This window comes from Lonchura striata, chromosome 15 (genome assembly GCF_046129695.1).
Source record: "Lonchura striata isolate bLonStr1 chromosome 15, bLonStr1.mat, whole genome shotgun sequence".
In the NCBI taxonomy this organism is placed as follows: Eukaryota; Metazoa; Chordata; class Aves; order Passeriformes; family Estrildidae; genus Lonchura; species Lonchura striata.
In genome coordinates this window covers 15,175,808-15,195,921 of record NC_134617.1, presented here as the reverse complement: position 1 = coordinate 15,195,921, position 20,114 = coordinate 15,175,808, and the positions used below count along the sequence as shown (strand labels likewise).

The window sequence follows — 20,114 nt, the reverse complement described above, 5'->3', positions numbered from 1 at the left end:
TTCCACAGCTTGGAAAACCTGGAAGACAAAACAAGGGTGGAACAGCTGGTTGCAACTGTGCACATCTGCCTCCAGCAGACAGCTGAAAGGTCACCAGCTCTGGACAAAGCCCAAATCCAGATTCTCAACACTGTTCTCTTTGCTCTGCAAAGTACCAAAGTGCAGCTCAGCCTCTGAAGCTGCCACAGCTTCCACCAGGCTGTGGGGAGAGGACACACTGCAGCACTGGGACAAGGGATGGGGGGATGTTCAGAGGTCCCTCTGGGACTCTTCTGACTGTCCCAAAGCTGTACAGCCTGGCTGCCTCGGGCTGCAGGCTGACATTCCCCAAGCCTCTCCTCATTTCATTCTGTGTCTGCTTTGCAAAGTGCTCTCTGAAGCAGGTAAGGGCTGAAAAGTGGGATGTGGGCTCCCATCTGTGGATTTCCACAAGTCTTGCCCTTTCTGCAGGCTCAGGCAGCCTCTCAAGTGACTGCTCTTCCCTAGGTCCTGGGAAGAGAGCAGGCACCCCTTGCAAGTCCAGTGTTCCCAGCCTCCCACAAATGTAACAGGGGTTAGCACTCAAAACAGGGTCTGTCAGGAAAGGGGGCTGGCCTGGCACATATCACATATCACAGCCAGGAGTGCTCACAGATAATGAACAGATGATGTGGCCCAGCTGAGCAGTTGTTAAGCAGGAGCTCCATGATTTGGAGCAGAGCAGCTCTGTAAGGCCCACATAAGCAGAACATGGATTCTTGCTAGAAAGAGGACATTATTGCTGTAGTAGAAGCTAAGGGAAGCCAAGGCATCCCTGGTCCGTGGCTAACCATGGCCTTTTCATCTCCCTCCCAGAACTGGTGCTTGGTGGGAGAGATGGGACAGATGCTGAAGGGACTGAGGATCTCATTCATGTGGCCCTGAAGGGACTGAGGATCCCATCCATGTGGTCCTGAAGGGACTGAGGATCCCATCTCATGCTGCCCTGGTTTGCAGGCGAGACTCAGCAAGCCAGCAGCTATTACCTTCATTTATCAGGATTCCACAGCACCAGCTCATCACTGTGAGTTTCCAGTGCCACAGGATGGCAATTCAGGACAGCAACTCACTCCCTGCTCCATCCCCACTCTGCCCTGGGTCCTGCACAGCCCCTGGACCAGGAGGAGACAGGGCAGGGCTGGTTGGGAGGGAAGGAGAGCAGATACACCCCATCATCTGCTTTGGGATGATGCTGGAATTGCAGCAGGGCCAGCGAAGCCGGGCTGGCATCCACTGCGGGGAAGCACTGGTCCCAGAGAGGCCGGGCAGAGATGCAGCAAAGTTTGCCCTGATTTTGTGAGGGGTTGGAAACCACACAGCAGCTCTTTCAGGGACAGGCTCTGGAAGTGTCCCAGCTTTTGTTGAAGCTGAATGGCTGGTGGGAAATGATTTATTTTTAATTTTCTTTCCTGCGTTAGGAACTGGAAAGGCTCCCGCTTCAGTTTTGTGTAACCACTTGGCTGCTGGGACACAGGAAGGCTCGGAGAAGAATCCTGCTGCCTAGTCAAGCATGAGCTTTTCCTCAAGTTCATGCTGAGCTGGGCTGCTTCCTGCAGCAGCCTTCCTTCTCCTTGCTGCTCTGCATCCCATTGCCTCCAGCTTAGCAAACACAGAATCATGGAATGGTTTGGGCTGGGAGTGCTGTTGAACTTCTTGGGCTAAAATGCCTACAGTGACATCCTTTGCTGTGATGGACCATGTGCTCTGAGCTCCTGTCCCCTGTGAGCAGGAATGGAAGGTGCCCAGCAGCCATTTGATGGCCAGGCTGTAGATCCATCCACAGTGTGGCTGCAGGACAGGGATGGATGTTCTTTTATGACCTGACTTAGCAGTGAATTTATAAAAGGCAGGTGTCACACATTACCCTGCACATGGGTACGGTCAGGGCTCTTTGAGGAGACAATCCTGTAGAGACATGGAGAGATCACAGCCACGGTTCTTCTTTTTGAAGCACATTTCTTCCGTCTCATGTCTCTGCTTTGACCTCTGCCCTTTCAACATGGCTGAAAATAAAAACCTTCAACCATTCTCACTCTGAAAATCCTCATTTATGTTCCCCATGGGCTTGTTTTTTATATGATTTTGAAGACCTCATTATCATTCTCAGCCTCTCCTCTCCAGATTGTAGACCCTGCCTTCTTAGCCTGTTCTCAGAAGAAGCCCGTTCTCCACCCCTTTGAGCATTTTGCCTACCTTTTTCTGAATTTTCTCTAATTCTTTTACTTCTATCGCTCTGTTACAATCTGAACACAGGGAAAGCAGCATTGCATAGTGAACTGAAGATGTGAAGATTTATGCAGCACCAACCTGCTCTGTACATCACCCCCTGCTCTGTGCAGGAGTCCCTCCCTGATGACACCAAGTTGAAAGTCACCTGCAGCATTCCTGCAGGCTGGAAGGGGCAGGGCTGGGCTGACCCCTCAGCCACACACCCATGCCAGAGTCACACTTCACAGAGCACCTGGAGCACTGATGCTCATTGCTCATGGGCTGCCGAAGCCCACCCTGGGTCAGGGGTGGCTCCATGTGGTGGAAAAATCTCTCCTCCAACCCGAGCTTCCAAACAAAGGCTCAGCAGCCTCTGTTGTTGGGTCTCAAGGCAGTTTATTGCAAGTTATCTAAAAGATTTTCTTCTGGGGCTGCTGTGGTTTGCTCAGAGCTCAGGCAGAGGCACACACACACCCTGACATCCTCTCTGACTCCGACTGCTTCTTCTCTCCCCGCCCAGGGCTGCTGCTGTCTTTTATATGGTACATTACGTGTTACATGTTTGCAGTTTTTCCCCAATGCCTATTACCTATATTAAATGGTGATTTTCTACTCTAAACCAATCTGTGAGTGCCAACATCACCAAGAACATGGAGGTGAGGAAGGACAAAGAGGGAGGACAGGGCAAGCCCAAATCCCAAATCCATCTTAAAACCTCTGACCCCCATGTACAAAACCAAAACCCCCCTGTATCCCTGTACAAGACTTAAAACCCCCCTGTACAGCACCCAAAAATTCTTCCCTCTACTTTGTGACTACTTCTACTATAATATCTAAACTTTTGTGACTTCTTGTTCTTCCTGCAAGGTTGGTAAATCATTCCATGGTTCAAACCCAAAGTCACAGCTGTTTCCAGCTGCCTGCCAGGCTCTCAAATGCTTCTGACCAGGGCCTGGAACCTCCAGAAATGTCTGAGGGACATTTTGAGTTCCGACAATGGGTAATATGCTGTCCCAGTGATTTCCATCCATCTCTGCCAATGCAAACTGCAGGTCCTACATCCTTCACTTCCAATGAGGAAAAGAGGCTGTGGATAAAACATATCCCACAGACTAAAATAAACCAGCTACGTGCTAAAAAAAGAGCCTTTGGGTAATCAGAAATCACTGTGCATGGAACATACTTTTTCTTGAAACCAAACCCTACAGCTCCTTATTTTGAATTTTTATTAGAGTCCCCAGAGCAATTAGGACACATTGAGATCCAAATGACTCCTGCTAAACTTCATCCTGGGGAAACAACAGCAGCTTTTTGCTTATGGGAAGCAATAAAGCTGAGTCTTAAAAATCTTAACAGCTTTCCTGTTTGCACTCTTTTGCAGTTATTAAAACCGGGAAAAATAAAAGAAGATATATAGTATTTTTAATGTGTTCCTTTCCTCGTACTGACACCTTGGCTGGGCAGCACTTGGTGCACTGAGCCCTCCTCCAGCCCTGGGTGTGCAAACCCCACTGCTCCTCCTCAGGGGAAGCAGAGCTGTGATCTCAGGCCTGTGAAAAGGGGGAAAGCCCGGCCCGTGTCCAGCCTGGGCTGCCCTGAAAGGAGGGACCTGGAGCTCTGGAGCAGGTCCAGTGGGGGCTGCAGAGCTGAGCCAGGGCCTGGAGCAGCTCCGTGCCCAGGAAGGGCTGAGGGAGCTGGGGCTGCTCAGCCTGGAGAGGAGCCCAGAGAGAGGGGCCTCAGCCCTGGCTGTCCCTGTGTGTCCCTGTGTGTCCCTGTGTGTTCCTCTGTGTCCCTGTGTCCCTGTGTCCCTGTCTGTCCCTGGGTGCCCCTGTGTCCCGTCTGTCCCCCTGTCTGTTCCTGTGTCCCCCTGTATGTCCCTGTGTGTTCCTGTGTCCCAGTCTGTCCCAGTCTGTCCCTGTGTCCCAATCTGTCCCAGTCTGTCCCAGTGTGTCCCAGTCTGTCCCAGTCTGTCCCCGTCTGTCCCAGTCTGTCCCAGTGTGTCCCAGTGTGTCCCAGTGTGTCCCAGTCTGTCCCTGTGTCCCAGTGTGTCCCAGTGTGTCCCAGTCTGTCCCTGTGTCCCAGTCTGTCCCTGTGTCCCAGTGTGTCCCAGTCTGTCCCAGTGTGTCCCAGTGTCCCAGTCTGTCCCTGTGTCCCAGCCTGTCCCAGTCTGTCCCAGTCTGTCCCTGTGTCCCAGTCTGTCCCTGTGTCCCAGTGTGTCCCAGTCTGTCCCAGTGTGTCCCAGTGTCCCAGTCTGTCCCTGTGTCCCAGTGTGTCCCAGTCTGTCCCAGTCTGTCCCTGTGTCCCAGTCTGTCCCAGTCTGTCCCAGTCTGCCCCAGTGTGTCCCAGTCTGTCCCAGTCTGTCCCTGTGTCCCAGTCTGTCCCTGTGTCCCAGTCTGTCCCAGTCTGTCCCTGTGTGCAGCACTCAGAGCAGCCCCAGGCTCTGCTCCAGCCCCAGCGATGGCCCCGGAGCACCGGGCAGGGCTGAGCCCAGGAGCTGCCCCTGCCCAGGAGGCAGAACTCCTGCCCTGGCAGTGCCAGCCCTGAGCAGAGGGTGCAGAGGCTGTGGCTGTCCCTGCTGGGGCCATTGCAGAGCTGTGAGCACAGCCTGAGTGCCCTGAGCTCTGGGATGGCCCTGCTGGAGCAGGGAGGTGCCACCAGGTGAGCCCTGTGGGCTCTTCCAACCTTCCCAAAGCTGTGGTTCCATGGGTCTGCACCCTCACTTTACACCTTGGTGACGTGGTAGGAGTCACTTAAGACTCCACAAAAAATGGGCACAGGGACAATGAGCTGATGGGTCTCCCAGGAGAAGTGTGAGCTTGAGGCAGAAGGTCCCGGATGTGGATCAGCATGGACCTGAATGTCGTTGTGTTCCAGAATGTCAGGTCTGGAATCTTCTTGGAATACAAATCCCAGGGCCTCTCAGCTTGACTGTGGGAGGACAAAGATCCTGCTGCAGTCACAGGGGTCTGATCCTCCTCCTGCAGAAAAAACCCTGACACCCTTGCAGACCTTGCAGGGCTCCCTGTGGATTGCTCCTGCAGGAACCCACTGCAATCCACAGGAATCCTCCCGTGGCTCAGAGAGAACCAGGAGCCTCCAGAGAGGGAACAGCAAAGGAGGGCAAATTTTGCTGCATCCTGGGGGAAGGAGGAGAAGGGCAGCTCCCAAGGGATGCTGTTCCTGCCTCTCCAACACAATGCTCCCACTCAGTGGGTTGTTTGCTGCAGGAGCCCACGGCACAGACCTCAAGCCTGCAGCTGTAAAAGGATCACAGGGACACCAAAGGATTCCAGCCAGCTCTTTCCTGGCATGGGAGAAAAAGTGGAGAAAAGGGGCAGAGGCCTTTTGTGCCCAGGCAGCCCACATCCAGGCAGCTCCCAGAGCTCAGAGAAGAGCTTGAGAGCAGGATGCCTGCTCTGGGTAACAGGTGAGTCCCAGTGGCTCCAGCCTTACCCTAGTGCAGAACAAACAGCTTGTACTCAGTCCATGCTGGGTTGAGTCCAGCTCAAGACAGGAGTTTTCAGGGTTTGCAGGCTCAGCTCAGAGTTGGCTCCATCCTCACCTGTGCCTCTCTGCTCTGGTGCTCACCTTCTCTGGAAGGGGAGTTTATAGTCTGATGGTCTCTATGGTTCAGTGTTTTTAATATAAAAATATGTTTATGGGGCCTTTCCACTCAGTTCTGTGCAGCATCATAATTGAATTCATGAAAACCCAGCTTTCCCCACAGCCAGGGTTACCTTCCATAAAAATCCACAAGAGTTGCAACTGCTTCTCATAACCCATAAATGGAAACAGTTTCTTCCCCTCTTTCCCTCCCTTTGCTTCATCCTCCTTCCCCACATTCTCCCAGTACCCAAAATAATAAAACAGGGCTGGCAGCTGACTCAGACCCCAGAAAAGGAAATTCCTGCCATGCTGTCTGTCTACACTAAGCCCATGCAACGCCTCGCTGCAAGATCTCAGGAAGCAGCAGGCGAGCCCATCCTGCTTGTCCCCTGGGAGAAGCACCCAGAGGGATGGAATCCAGTACTGCAGAATGCAAGGGAGTTTTGGAAGGGAGGCAAACTCCCTTCACACTCCAACACATCCATAAACCTCGGAGATGAGGACCAGTAACACATCAGACTTTGATGGGGATCCTCTGAGCACAGAAGCTGGTAGACAACGTGTGCAGACAGATGGCTCCAGCCCAGGGGATGTGGGGACCAGCAGCTCTGTGAGTCCAGAATGTGCAGAGATGGCTGGGCACTGGCTCTGGGCTCCTTGGGAGCCAGTGTGACCCAAGGAGCAGGGAGCAAGGTCGTCCTGAGCATCTCCCAGACCCATCAGGAGAGGAGGATGACAGCAAACGGACTTTTGTGGGTTCTGACATTAGAGAAAGACGGTTTGGAGCCAGCTGATGGTGTCCAAAGCTGACATCCAGCAACCTGCAACAGCAGATAACTCCTCACTCATCAGTGAGAGTGTGAAATCTCCCATTCACTCCACACAGCACTTCTTCATCCAAGGGAACCATCAGGAACAACCTGCTGGCATTAGTGTGAGTGAGAGAGCCACTCTGGAAACTGGAGAAGATCCTCCTTTGAGAAAGAGAGCAGCAAGCATTGTGAATGTCATTATATACAACTACAGAGATCTCCAAAGTTCTGCATTTCCACCCTGGACCATCTCCAGGTAAAACTTCAGTTTCTGTGAGGAGGGTGACCAGGCTCCCTTGGCAGAGAGGAATGGTCCTTGTTCTGCCAGCAGACTCAGCCCTGCTCTCCAAAGAGCTCTCCCTGCCCCTCAGTTAAGCATGATTTCTACTTGCCAGCACAGCTCTGTGCACATCACCTGCTTCAGGATTCCTGGATGCTCCTGGGTGTCACCATGTCAGCCTTGCAATGCCAGCTGGCCTCCAAACCAGGAGCATTGTACAAGGCACCCATGGACAGGTAGCAGAGACTTGACTGCTGAAGATGTTTGAGTCCAGAAAAGGCTGATGGAGAGTCCAGATAGGACTAATTGCTCTGACTGATTTCAGCAGGAACATGGGATCAACCAGTGTCCACTCTGGACCTGAGGCGAGTCATCCATCTGTGAGGGGACAGCTGGGTGACTGTCACACCAGGGGGGACTTTCTATTTCCATCTCAGTGAAGGAAGGGAAAGGAAGAGCAGCTTCCCTCACCCAAATCAGACTGAGATGCACTTATTTGGCTTGAAAACACAGACTCAGCCAAGATTTGCTGACAGCCAACAGGGCTGAAACTTCCCTGCCTGAGATTAGAGGGTGTTAGGGCACGAAACGTGGCAATTCCACTAAAGTCAGCAGCTCCACTTGGGCATAAAGCTGTCTGCCCAGAGGACCTGCAGGGAACAGCCTCAGAACATGAGATCTAATATGAAGGGACTTTAATACCTCACCAGGACCACATCAAAGCATTTGAGAGGCAAAGTGGAGAGAGAAAGCCACTACAGGGGAACAGACAGGACAATGATGTAGGAAAACCACTGTTCTCAGATGAGGATGTGAACATCAGCCCTTTTCTTAGTGAATACTTCACCCATAAGATCACCTCAGCAGGCAGGTCTAGTCCATAATTTCCACTTTTCCTTTCAAAACTGCACAAAACATTCCTATATAAAAAGCATGGGCCAAGTAAATATTTTCAAGGCAAACAGATGATCACCAATCTTCTAAAAACTGCCTGCTGGCTGTAGAAAACCAAGGAGGCACCAACAGTTCATCATTCTTCCATGCTGGAGGAGTTTCTCACTCATTCTGTTCTCTGTAAAGGGTGTCTCTTTTGCAGCTAGCATGACCACTCTCTCCTTCCTCCAGCATCTTTCACTGAAGGAAAAATAGTCTGGGGCACACCTACATTTTTAATGGGTCCATCACATCTGTGTAGTGATGTTCTGTCTGCTCAGTCTCCCAGGCTGCACTCAGCAGGGTGTAGAAATGGCAGAAAATATAATTGCATTTTTATTCTGAGAACTTACAGGCTAGGATGGAATCACTGAAGGAAAAGAAGGATTTCTCTGCTCTATTAGGATGTGTTGAGTTATCATTATCTTTAACATGGCACAGGAGATGCTGCTCAGAACTTGGGTATACCAGAACTTGCTTGAATACATGGAAAAGCACTCTGAGTGAAAGTCAGCTCACCCAAATGTAGACATCTCCAGCTGAGCTCAGCCCCCAGGGTTCAGAGTCAGCAGAAAGGCTGTGTCTGATCTGCATCAGAAGTTTTGTTAAAGCAGAAGGATTCAACTGCTGTTCTCTGCCCCCCAGCCTGGGACAGCAGCCCCAGGTTGATGCTTCTGCTGCAAACACCCACATGAAAAACACGGGGCTGCTGCCCAGCCCTGCTGAACAGCCCGGGGCTGCAAGGGCTTCCACAGGAACATCTTACTGTGACATGGCCAGATCTGGCCTCCCTAAGCATGGATGCCTCTGAGCAGCCTGAAATGCTGAAGCTGACTTGCTTTGAAAACACAGCAAGTTGTCCAGAAAGTGCAAGTGAAACCCTGGTGGAGCCATTTTGCAGTTCCTGTGCAGAGGCTGGACCTGCCCTTCATGGATGTGCTGGGTAACCGTGGTGAGAGCAGCGGGGTTCCCCTGAGGAAGGACTCCAGCAGGCACACCCCTGGACTGATGTAAAGGTGCTTTATAGGGACAAGGATGCTGCTTCTCCTCAGGGGAATTACCAAAAGAGCAAAAAGCTCATCAGGATGATGTAATTGCACCAGGACAGGGTTTTAACCACACCTGCTCTGGACCAAAAGGCTCTCCCGACCTCTGAGATGCCCTGCACCAGGTTTTGTGCAAGGGTAGGGCAGAGCTGCTACACCAGCCTGCAGTGGGGTCACTGTGCCTCTGACCAGACTCTTTAGGTGTTCTCAGGGCTTTCCTCCTGTTCCTCAGCCATCATTGCATTTGGGCAGCAGACAGTGGCTTTGGGAACTGATGAATTACGTGCTGGTCTGAGACTTTAGTGAAGCACAGAGAGGCCAGAGGGGTCTGCCAGAAATAAGTGTGCTGTAGAGAAGAAAGAGGTTCAGGAGCTGAGTGCTGCTCAGCCCGGTGACCCAATGCCACAGTGGCACACGGGGAGTGGCAGCCGGGTTTGCTGCAGGGGACAAGTGTGCAAACTGCAGCTGTGTGCCTGACACTGGGGATCTCTGACTGCTACAGTGTGCACAATCGAAGGGACAGTGTCCCCACAAGGTGCTGTTAGCTGGAGAGCAGTGGATCTCCTGCTTTTCTGCCTTCAGGAAATATCCAGCTCATAAAGTTCAGGCTTCTGCTACAGAACCATTCCCTTCATCTACCGGGTGCTGCTGGAATTTTGTGGCCACTTTTCTGCTCCCCTGCTCTGATGGCAGTAATAGTAACACATCTGCATTTTAGGTGTTGCTATCAAGCTGTGATCTTGCTGTGATCCTGCACATCCAAACCTCCTGCCTTTCACCTTGCTACTCTGCTCCTGGTCCCCAGGAAGCTCTGGAGCAACATTCCCACCAAGCATTTTGGAATCACCTCCTCTTGGACTTACCCCAGCTGGGGCACGCAGGAAATCCTGAACCTCTGCACACTGAACTCTCCCTGTTCTTGCATGGAAAAATGAAAAGACTCTGGAGGAAGCCTGGAAGGGTGAAAGGAGGCAGGTCCAAAAGTCTGGGATAAAAGTCTCTTGCTCTTTCCAGACAGTCTTATGGTTTGGGGTGAGGGATAATGCCCTCCCAGGTCCCAGCTGTGCATGCAGCAAACACCCTCTCACCATGCTGTGCTTTAGGGATCATCTACAGGAGAGGCACCTCCCCAGGCAGGGGGGACAGGATGGGCTCCAGTGCCACACACCTGTCCCACCAGCCCCTAGAAAAGCCACCAAAGGAAACTGCCTCAGCTGCTGCAGCAAATGAATTCTCTCTACTTCTGTGAGGAAAAACAACCTTATGATTATCTGATGCCTCAGTTTCCACACCCATGCATGGAGAAAGCTGCCTCCTGGGTTCTGGGCAAGAGGGAGGGATTTCATGCTGAGGGAATACCAAGAGACCTGGATAAACTGCCTTGAAAGGACACACGATGTCCTTTCCTGGAAAGGCAGGTTGACACTCCCAGCTGCAGGCAGGCAGCTCCTGTTTCCAAGCTCAGGACTCAGGTGAGGAGTGGCTTGAATAGCTGCCCTTGCCTGGTGCTGCTAACCTAGGAGGCAAAACCTAAATACTCATTAAGGCAGCACTTGGCAGAAACCCCATCCTCAATTACAAAAATCAATTCATTTTTGTATGAGCCTGAAGCCTTTGGGGCCTTATAATCTAATTAAATAAAGCTTTCTCACTTTCCTCTTGCCTGCTCCCCTAGCTTCTGTTGTACCAGTAAAGACAAATATATATTTTTAATTTAGCAGAACTCCTCTGCATCATGTATCCCCTTCTGGCCAGAAACCCCTTCTGTTTCCCCCGTGCCTGTGTCCTGCTTGGGCAGGCTGCACCCACAGCCTGCTTGCTTTTGTTCCCAGAACTGCCAAAGCTCCAGGGGCCTGGTTCTGCTCCATCCACTCCCACAGGCTGGGTACCAGGGCCTGTCTGAGGAGCAAATATGTGGAATGTGGGAAGGAGCAGAGCTCCACACAAGGTGAGCTCAGCGATGGGAGTGGTGTCTCATGTCACACTGAGGGCAGGACTCATCCAAGGCTGCCAGCTCTGTCTTCCATGGAATACCCTGAGTTGGAAGGGACTCACAAGGATCATCCAGTCCAGCTCCTGGCCCTGCACAGGACAGCCCAGCCATTCCACCCTGTGCCTGAGAGTGTTGTCCAAATGCTCCTTGAAGAGCCAGGACACGCAGTGAGGAGATGCTGCTTTAGGAGATGCAGTGGGGAGAGGCTGTGGGTGACCTGGAGAAGGTGCCACAAGATCCCCAAATGGTTTGGTTGGAAAGGACCTTAAAGATCACCTCATTCCAAAGGGTCACCTTCCACTAGGCCAGGGCCTTCCTCTCCTCCTGTGTCAGCACCAGCCAACAGCAGTGGCCATGCTCAGAGTGGGCAGAGATCTCTGTGAGAGATCCCAGGCCCTGCTGTGCAGGAGGATGCAGGCAGCAGCTGCTGCTCTCTGCATGGCAGCACCTGATGCTTCCCTGAGCTGGCCTCAGACCAGCCAGTTCTGGGTCAGGTGCTGGAAGAAGACTGGAAGGTACCACAGGGAGCTCTATCTCCACCTCTATGAGGCTTTTGCCTAGAACTGTGTGAAATTTTTTGGAAAAATTGTTCACTTGCTGAAAATTGCGATTACAGTCCATCTAGACCTTACCTAGAGTTGTGATGCACTTGTGCTGAAACCACTGAAGAGCTGAATTTAAAACAAACAAACAAAATGTTGCAAGAACTGAGCTTTATGCCTTGACTTTGAAACATGTAACCAAATCCAGAAAACAAAAAAATGCAACCCTTCAATTGAGTTTGGTATCACAGCATTTCCCTACTATCTTACAATTTTTTAAAGATTTAAAAGAAAATTATATTTGGGTCAAATTTGTTTTTCAATATCAAGAAAACAATAAAGAGACAACTGCACATGGGGGAGGAGAAGCCAGAGAGGAGGCTGGGCTCACGTTATTTTCCCTGGGTTTTTCAGTATGGTTGGTGAACCGTGAGTGTATCAGGCTCTGGGGTCTGATGTCAGTTTTCCTGCTTGATGTTGATCAGGAGAACTCAGAGGCACATGCTCTAACCCCCAGAAAGGGGACACCACTGGGATTTCTCTCCTAGGTTCTGTCTTGAGGGGGAATTCAGTTCTCCATCCCAGGGCCACAGCAAGGCCACAGAGACAGGGCAGCTCCCAGGGGAGCTCAGCTGCATCGCCTGGAGGGACACAAGGATGGGCAGTGACCACACAAGACACCAAATCCAGCTGTGAGCCCCAGCCCAGCAAACACTTCACCCTGAAGGTCACAGAGCAGCCCTGTCCCCAGCATGGCCCTGTACATGGAAAGCTCCCAGAGACGCTGGGGGCCTCTGCAGAGCTGGAGAGCAGGAGACACAAAACCAGTGCCAGACTGGTGCTTTGGGAGATTTCCTTGGAACTAGACCATGTCCCATCCTGCAGAGGAAGGCAGAAAATCCTGGGATGAATCCATCCTACTTGGAAGGAAGCATTGCCCCTTCCCTGCCCCTGATGAGGTGTGTCACAGCAGCCACCAGTGTCAGGGCATCAGAGCACCAGCTTTGCTGGGAGCCATCCAGCACGTCTCAGAGAAGAAGGGGACATAGCAGAAGATGAGGCAAGGCTGGTGGCACACAGAGGTGACACCCTGAGCAGCTCCCATGGCACCTCAGAGAGGTGCTGAGAAGATCCCTTCAGGTGAGGTCTCCTCTTTTGGGACCCAGTGTGAGCACAGCTCCTGGCCAGGACATGGGGACGTGGGGATGTGGGGACGGTTCCTTCAAACAGCCTGAGAGCTGACAGTCTCACACCTGCCTGCCCTGCTTCTTCCACCTTCAGAACCACAGAGCTGAGAAACCGTGAGGGGAGTGAGGTGCTGAGAAGGAGCCAGGGGAAGGATTGGAGGGAATGTGAGCAGTGGTGGTGAAGAGGTAGGTCATGTGGCCAATGCTAGGCTGAGGCCCAGAGCCCAGAAAAAGCATGGAGAGTACAAGAAGGAGCTTGGGCTCAGCTGCAGAATGTCTGCTGAGGCTGCCTGCAGCTCCTTACTCCCTCTGGCCCTGCCTGGTGCAAGTGAGGGAGCACTGGGCTTGATCCAGTGATGGGCAGTGTTTGCTCTAGAAGGATCACCAGTGTCCCCACCCGGGAGCTGAGCAAGGGTCGGGGCTGTGGACTGCAGGGAAGGACCTCCCTGAGCATCTCAGCCTCTCCTGGAGCTCCTGCAGGAGCACAAAGCACAGCAGTGAGGATGAAGGGAGAGGTGGCCACCGTCCAGCTTGGACAGGGGCCTCTCCCCCATGAGCCCAGCCTGCCCCACCTGCCCAGGGTCACAGGAAACAGGGAGTGAGCCAGAACTGACCCTGTCCCTGTTACCCCACACCCTAACCACACCAGGAAGTACCACGAGCCTCCTGTGCAGAATCTACCCCTGAACCACCCCTATGGCTCCATCCAGCCACTGAGAGCCTGGATGCACTGAGCCTCCCATGGATTCTGTCCCAGCACATCCCTGGGAAAGGCATCCAAGGAGGATGATTTCACCTCCAGCAAATCTGGCAAAGAGGTGTGTGCACAGCAGAGACTGTCAGGTAGCAGAGCAAGCAGCACCCACAAGGGATGTGGCCACTTCCACCAGGAGATCACCCACTCCAGGGGCTGCTCACACTCAGTCTCCAAGGATTTCCCTCAGCACCTTGCTGGCAGTAGCCACAGCTCCCTCCTAGCCCAGGGAACATCCTTCTGGCAACTCCACCGACCTGTGCCAGTCAGCAGGGCCACACAGAGATGCCTGTGTGTGAATTTAACAGGAATCCATTTCCTTCTGGCAGCAAGGACCAGCTCCAGCTTTGTGCAGAACCACGGACACTGCATGGGGCAATTTCAGATTTCAAAGGAGACTTTTCCCTTGAGTTGCTTTGACATGGTGGCCTGACATACCCAGCACTGTGTGCCTCAGGACAGGCACAGAACACACAAACCCATGGCATGGAAGCTTGTGAAGCTGTTGGATGGTGGGAACTTCATTGCTGGGAAAACCCATGGAGGAAGAGGACAAAAAGGTGTCAGGTGGTGGGATGGAGAGCAGAGAAGCGATGGTACTGTGGGTTGAAGTCCAGGAGAGCAATTCAGGGTATTTCAGCAGGGAGATGAGAGGTGAGGAGCACCAGTGGGGAGAGCAGAAAGCCAAGACACCTGTGAGGGCTTCATATGAAGAGCCACGTGATGGGCCAGACAAGGACGACAGCCTGAGGGTAAGTCCTTGTCTTGGGCACCTCAGAAGCTGGTCTGAAAGTGCTTGAGTCCCTCTTGCCACCCTCTGTGGTGCTCTCATGAGCGGCCTCAGTGGTCTCCATGAACTGGAGTTGCTGCTCCCCATCACCACCTCCCCCGTGCAAGCAGGACACGGAACAGGCCTGGTGGTCACACAGAGGTTTTTCCTGGCAGAGCTCCTCTGTCCCCTGCCCAACACTGCCATTGTCACCTTGGCAAAGTCATTTAACCATGCCAAGCCTCAGTTTCCCCAGAGAATAATCCAGCCACATACTAGGGTGGGCTGAAGAGTGATAATGTGCTGAGAGAAGAGGCAACTCAGTATTAATGCAGAACTATTTGGCTTCCAGCCTCACACCCCTAAAGGGATCTCCAGGGAAAACCACCCACTTCAACTCTACTTGTGCCTAACTTTTAGGGGGAAAAAAGGCACAGAATGAGAACCATCCATTTTGTGAATTAGCCTTCTCTCTGACTGCCCCTCTGGACTCGGCCACCCACTTTCAGACTTTATCCATTGTTTGCTTGGACTTGTATGGGAAAAATCACATTAAGAAAAATCCTATTGAATCACAGACTTTGGAACAGTTGCAATGTACAATTTGACAAGGACATGGGGATTTAACATATTTTTAAAGCAAAAATATCTAATGATAATATGCTCCACTCCTGGCTAAAAACATTATCTACTGGCATGGGGGGAATTAAAGCCATAATGCCAGCTACTATAATGCAGGCCTGGAACTCCATGCAAATATTATCCTGATCCAAGAGCTACAAAGCTCTGTTTATCCTAGTAATTAATTCTGTCTTATGTTTAGTGATACAATTAGAGAAACACTGCCATTCTGATGGGCTTGCTTCCACCAGTGCCTTTTACTATATTTACATGCCCACAATAGGCTTGGTCTCACAGAAAAGGGTGAAATTGCATTTATGGAGACAATGCCACATGCATTCCCAAAGCATTTTAGAGATGTAAAGTTAGGCTCCAAATTGCATGTTTATTGTGTGAACACACAATGAGCTTAGATTAAATATTGACTAAAGCCAGCCTAACACCCAAAATAATGAAGACGAGCACAATAGTGTGATTTACTCCCAGGTGCTAGAGAAATACACATCTGTAACATACAACATGCCCTTCCCACAGATATACTCTTTGTATTCTAGCTACCCTTAGGCAGGAAAATTTCATTCTCATAAATTATGGATTTTCTTTCCCAACTGCCAACACATCCATATTACCGGTTGCAAAGCAAACAAATATAATAATAAAAAATAATAATTAAAAAATCCATTCCCCTGACACAGTGACATGCAGGTGACTGGCTCCTTGAATCCTCAAAGTTGAGGCAGCAAAATGGAAGATAAACATGGCTAAAACCAGAGCATCCTTTCCCTTTTGTCCCCCAAGGTGTGGGAGCCAGCAGGGAGGTGTGGGCATGGCAGGTATCCTTTCAGAAAGTACTCCCAGCCCTGGCTGTGTGCAGAAAACTATCTGTCCTTCTCACGCCTTCCTCCTTCCCAGACTTGTGGAAGAAATTCAGGGAGACGCAGACGTTAATAGAACAATTATGGTAATAACCCAGTGCTGAGTGGGGGGAACGCACACCCTTCCCAGCAGCTCGACCTCTAAATCCTCTAATACGGCACCGCTTCATTCAAGATTAAAAGAAATTGTAACCCAGCAGAGACAAAAAGACACGGGAGGCAAGGCAGGATCTCACTCGGCAGCGAAGCCCCACTCCAGTCCAGATGCAGTCATATCACTTCAGCTTCTCTGTACCATCTCCATGACAACCATGTAATTTGGATGCAATAACCACTGCCGAATTGATCTTTAAATGTAGCTTTGCTATAAAACATAATACTGAATGTGTCAGGCTCAGGATAAAGAGAAGTAGCCCCCTACTATTGAGGACTGTGATTTAAGAACCACCCCCCTTTAATTTTCAGCTTCAATAATTGCGTGTGTGAGTGGATTTTAAAGGCAGGAGCAGCAAACACCATTTGTGTGTGCATGTACGGCACGCTTTGGGGTAACACTGCGAATGAGACACCACACTGAGAGCTGGAAAAATGTGTCAGTGTATATCCAGAGAATGGGCATCTTCCCACACACACACACACACACACACACACACACACGTACCAGTCAGTCTCCAGCCTCTGAAGCATACAGCTGATGCATCAAATAATCCTAATAAGAATCAAACCCAGTATAACTAAGCAAAATAGGAGGGGGGGATCGATGTACAGCATGACAATGAGAGCCCGGGAGCTCGCATTGGCACTTACCCGAGCAACGAGCTGTTTGTTTTTTGGTCCCTTCACAAATGCAGCTCCCTTTTCTCTTCAACAATCCATGCAAAATAATCTGCAGTCCCACCGATGGAGGAGTGGCCCCGTCCCTCCCCCTCCGCCACCTTCCTAGACCTCCCCGTTATTGGCTTCCTTCTCCCTTCTCTCCTGCTCTCCCTCGCTCGCTGGCGATGGTTACACCTCCCAGCCTTCCCCCAAGGTGTCGAGAGACTGCTGGGGATCCAGCAGGCAGGGTGGGAGGGACGGGCAGAGGGGGAGGAGGCGTGAGCCATGGTGAATGGACCAGGGAAAGGATGGAATAAAGCTCTGGCTGGCGAAGCCCCCGGCAGAGCCCCTGGCAGGAGCAGAGCCGCCGCTGGCTGGGAGGCTCCGCTGGCAGCGCAGGAGCTGCCAGGGATGTCCCCGGAGAGCTGGGGCTTGTCCCCCCACGGGCACCTGCAGGGTGCTGAGGGATTGCTCTGCTTCCTGCCAGCAAATCCTCACCCTGCGAATTGACACTGGCTTGAAGTTTTGGGTTGAAATCCTGCCAAACGCTCTTGGTATCTTTAACAACCGATACGCTCCCAAACGCAGACGTGCAGCACTGGAAATGCCTCAAGGACCCACCTTGGTGCAGACCCCAGCACTGCAGGTTGGGTTGCTCCGTACCTCTGGACACTCCCACCTGCTGCAGCTCCATCCCATCCCATCCCATCCCATCCCATCCCATCCCATCCCATCCCATCCCATCCCATCCCATCCCATCCCATCCCATCCCATCCCATCCCATCCCATCCCAGACTCCAGCAGCAATGCTGTCCCTGTGCCTGCCAAGCTGCCCCCAGAGCCTCCCCCAGCACCGTGGGCTGACCTGGTGCTGCTCAGCACCACTGACACATCTCCATCCTGACAGCTCTTGCATGCCCACGGGCTTACCCAGGAACCTGGCTCACCAAGAGGGCTGGGGATGCAGTGTGGGGTGGAGAGGCACAGGGACACAAGGCTTTTCCTGCTTTAGGGCCCTTTTGCCAGACTAACAGAGCAGTGTTGAGGGCAAACACTGTCCCTTGGCCTCTTGCTGGCTGTAATACAATGGGGGTTTCTGTGGGTGCACAGATGAGGGGTGCTGGGTGCTCTCTGGGTCACATTGCCCAGCTGGAACACAAGCCAGTGGTCCCTTAGGCTGGGCCAGCTGGGACAGTGGCCAGCTACAAGGATCCTTCCCCCAGAGCTGGCACACACTCTACTGGCATCACCCATGTCCTGTGGCACACAGGAACCAGGATCTGCACCCTGACTGCCCCGCAGGGATGTGGGGTCCAGGATCACAGAGGGGCTGGAAGGCACCTGAAACCACCTTGTTCCAGGCCAGGCCATGGGCAGGGCCACCTTCCACGAGACCAGGGTGCTCCAAGCCCCATCAAAGCTCTGGGTGAGGAAGAAGGGTTGGGTGTCTGCCCAGATCCCTTTCCTGATTCCAAGGAGAAAACCTCTCCCTAGACCCCTGTCTCTTGGAAAACTCCTTCCAGGGGACACAGATTTCTGAATGAGCAGACAAATTCCCAACATCCCAAATTAAAAATACCATTACAACGTACAGCCATACATCTCAACACTGCAGCAGAGCCATCAGGTGAAATAATGTCCTGGAGCAGCTCAGCAGAACACGGCCAGAGATCCTTCCAGCAGGGATACCCCCAGCACAGCACACAGGGTTGTTTGCCAGGGAGAGGATTGGTAATGAACCATGTAATGAGCACCCTGCAGCTATACTCAGGACTTTTCCAACAAATGCAAGCCTGAGTGAAGATTACTGTGCTGGAGAGACACAAAAATGGACCTTGTAGCCACAGCCAAGAAGCTGGGCAAATCCAGGTGTGGGGCTTCTAACCTCCCACAGGTTCCCTTCATCAAAGAGATTTGATTAACATAAAAGTCTGTCCTGCTGCTCTTTCTGATCATCTCTAATGTATTTGTAATCAAACAATTATTAGGTAAGGGTGCTTTAGCAAAAAAAAAAAAAAAAAAATATATATATATATATATAAAAGCACAATCAATATTTATCAGTCTGTTGTGCTGTTCAGTTCTGAAGGCAAGGAACAAAATCCAATTTCTGCTCAGGCAGTCCTAGGAAATGACATTTTGCAGCATGAGAAAACGAGGTTCTAGTTTCTAAGAATATATCCACTAGTGGGTTCCAAATAACTGTGTTATCAATCATTCTGCTGCTGGAATGAGCGTATCAACAGCTGGATTCAGGGAGACACCTCCTCTCCTCCCTCTGGCAGGGCGGTGAGCCTGTTCCTGTCATTGATTGGGCATTCCCAACAGCAACAGGGTACAGAGATTTCTCCTGCTACATCTCTGTCAGGTGCCTCCAATATGTCATAATATTTTCTTCCAATTAAGAAAACTCCTAAACTACAGCGATTCTGTGTGTGCTGCTGAACTGTCTGGATTTTTTGCCACCTGTGACATGAGTTCTCTGAGGAAGAGGGAGCATCCTGAGACAAGGACACCCTCCCTCCACCCCAGCATCAGGGGGGCCACCCCTCAAACCCCCAAACAAGCCAAAGCACCCCCCGTGAGCCTGCCAGGCAGCAGGGAACTGCAGGCACCACAGGTAAACATGCCTACACATCCAGACCATGGGAATGCTCCAGCTAGGCTGAGGGCACAGGGGGACACTTGGATAAATGATAGCAGCGTGTGGTCCTGAGAGGGTTCATGCTCCTGTAGGCCCATGGGATCCACCAAACCTGAGCTCCAAGGCTGGCAGCTCCACAGACTCTGCTCCCCCTTTGAGTGGAGAAGACCAGACCACCTACCCTGCAGCCCCACAGGCTTTATTGACTTCCCTCACCATTTAAAAAGTGCCTTAACTGCAGCTTAATGCCTTTGCTTCTGAAGTGCTGAATCCCCATTACAAAGAGTTTTCCAGGCATGCCCTGCTCTTGGTCCTTGCTGTGGCACACAAGGACACTTCTGGGTGCTGTTAAACCTTCTCAGTTTTGATTATTAAACTATTACGGGTGTTCTTTTGTACCCAGGAATGAGCCTGTTTCTCTGTCCTCACACAGCTGTTTGTCTCAGGAAATCCCTTGGATTTTCCAGCTGGGATTCACTAATTTTCAGTACAAGCCACTTTGCTGGAGGCCATAATTAGGAGAAATCTGTATGAGGGCCTTGCTTCATGCAGGTGGTGTGGACAGGGGGATGGGGAGGGGGATAACAGCCCCTCTGAAGAATAAGGGCCAGTCCTTGAGAGCCTTTGTCTGCATTTCTCCTACACTTGAGATCAGTTCTTTGTCCTGGGTGATGTCTGTCCTTGGAGGTAAGGTGTGGCCAGAAGGTCCACACCTGGAATTTCTGCATCCAGCTGGGCTGACACAGGTGTAGGCAGAAGGCAGAGAGCTGCACCAAACACCTCACCCTGAGACAGACTGTCCAACAGCAAACTCACTCACAGGTGGAGCACCTCCAGCCCAGGAGCTGCACCTCAATCCTGTGTCTGGGGTCACCCTGCCCCCACTGGCTCTTCCTACACAGTGACTTCAAGAATGTTCCCCTGGGAGCTTTTCTTTCCCTCCAGGCTGTGACCAGCTTGGATATACATTCAAGTGAAACTTGTTTAGGGCTCCACAGGGGTCTGGTTTT

General features: G+C 51.7%; 1 protein-coding gene across 2 annotated transcripts in view; it reads right to left on the bottom strand.

Annotated features, from left to right (window-relative positions):
- PSD2 (pleckstrin and Sec7 domain containing 2) overlaps positions 1-20,114 on the bottom strand; it is a 75,151-nt gene that overhangs the window by 38,442 nt on the left and 16,595 nt on the right. The window contains exon 1 of one of the 2 annotated variants that reach the window (XM_021531867.3): positions 16,452-16,821. The exons of the other annotated variant lie outside the window; for it this stretch is intronic. The gene's annotated coding sequence lies outside the window, so the exon portion shown is untranslated. Of the gene's footprint in view, positions 1-16,451; positions 16,822-20,114 lie in introns of those variants that run through there. 2 annotated transcript variants of the gene reach the window in all.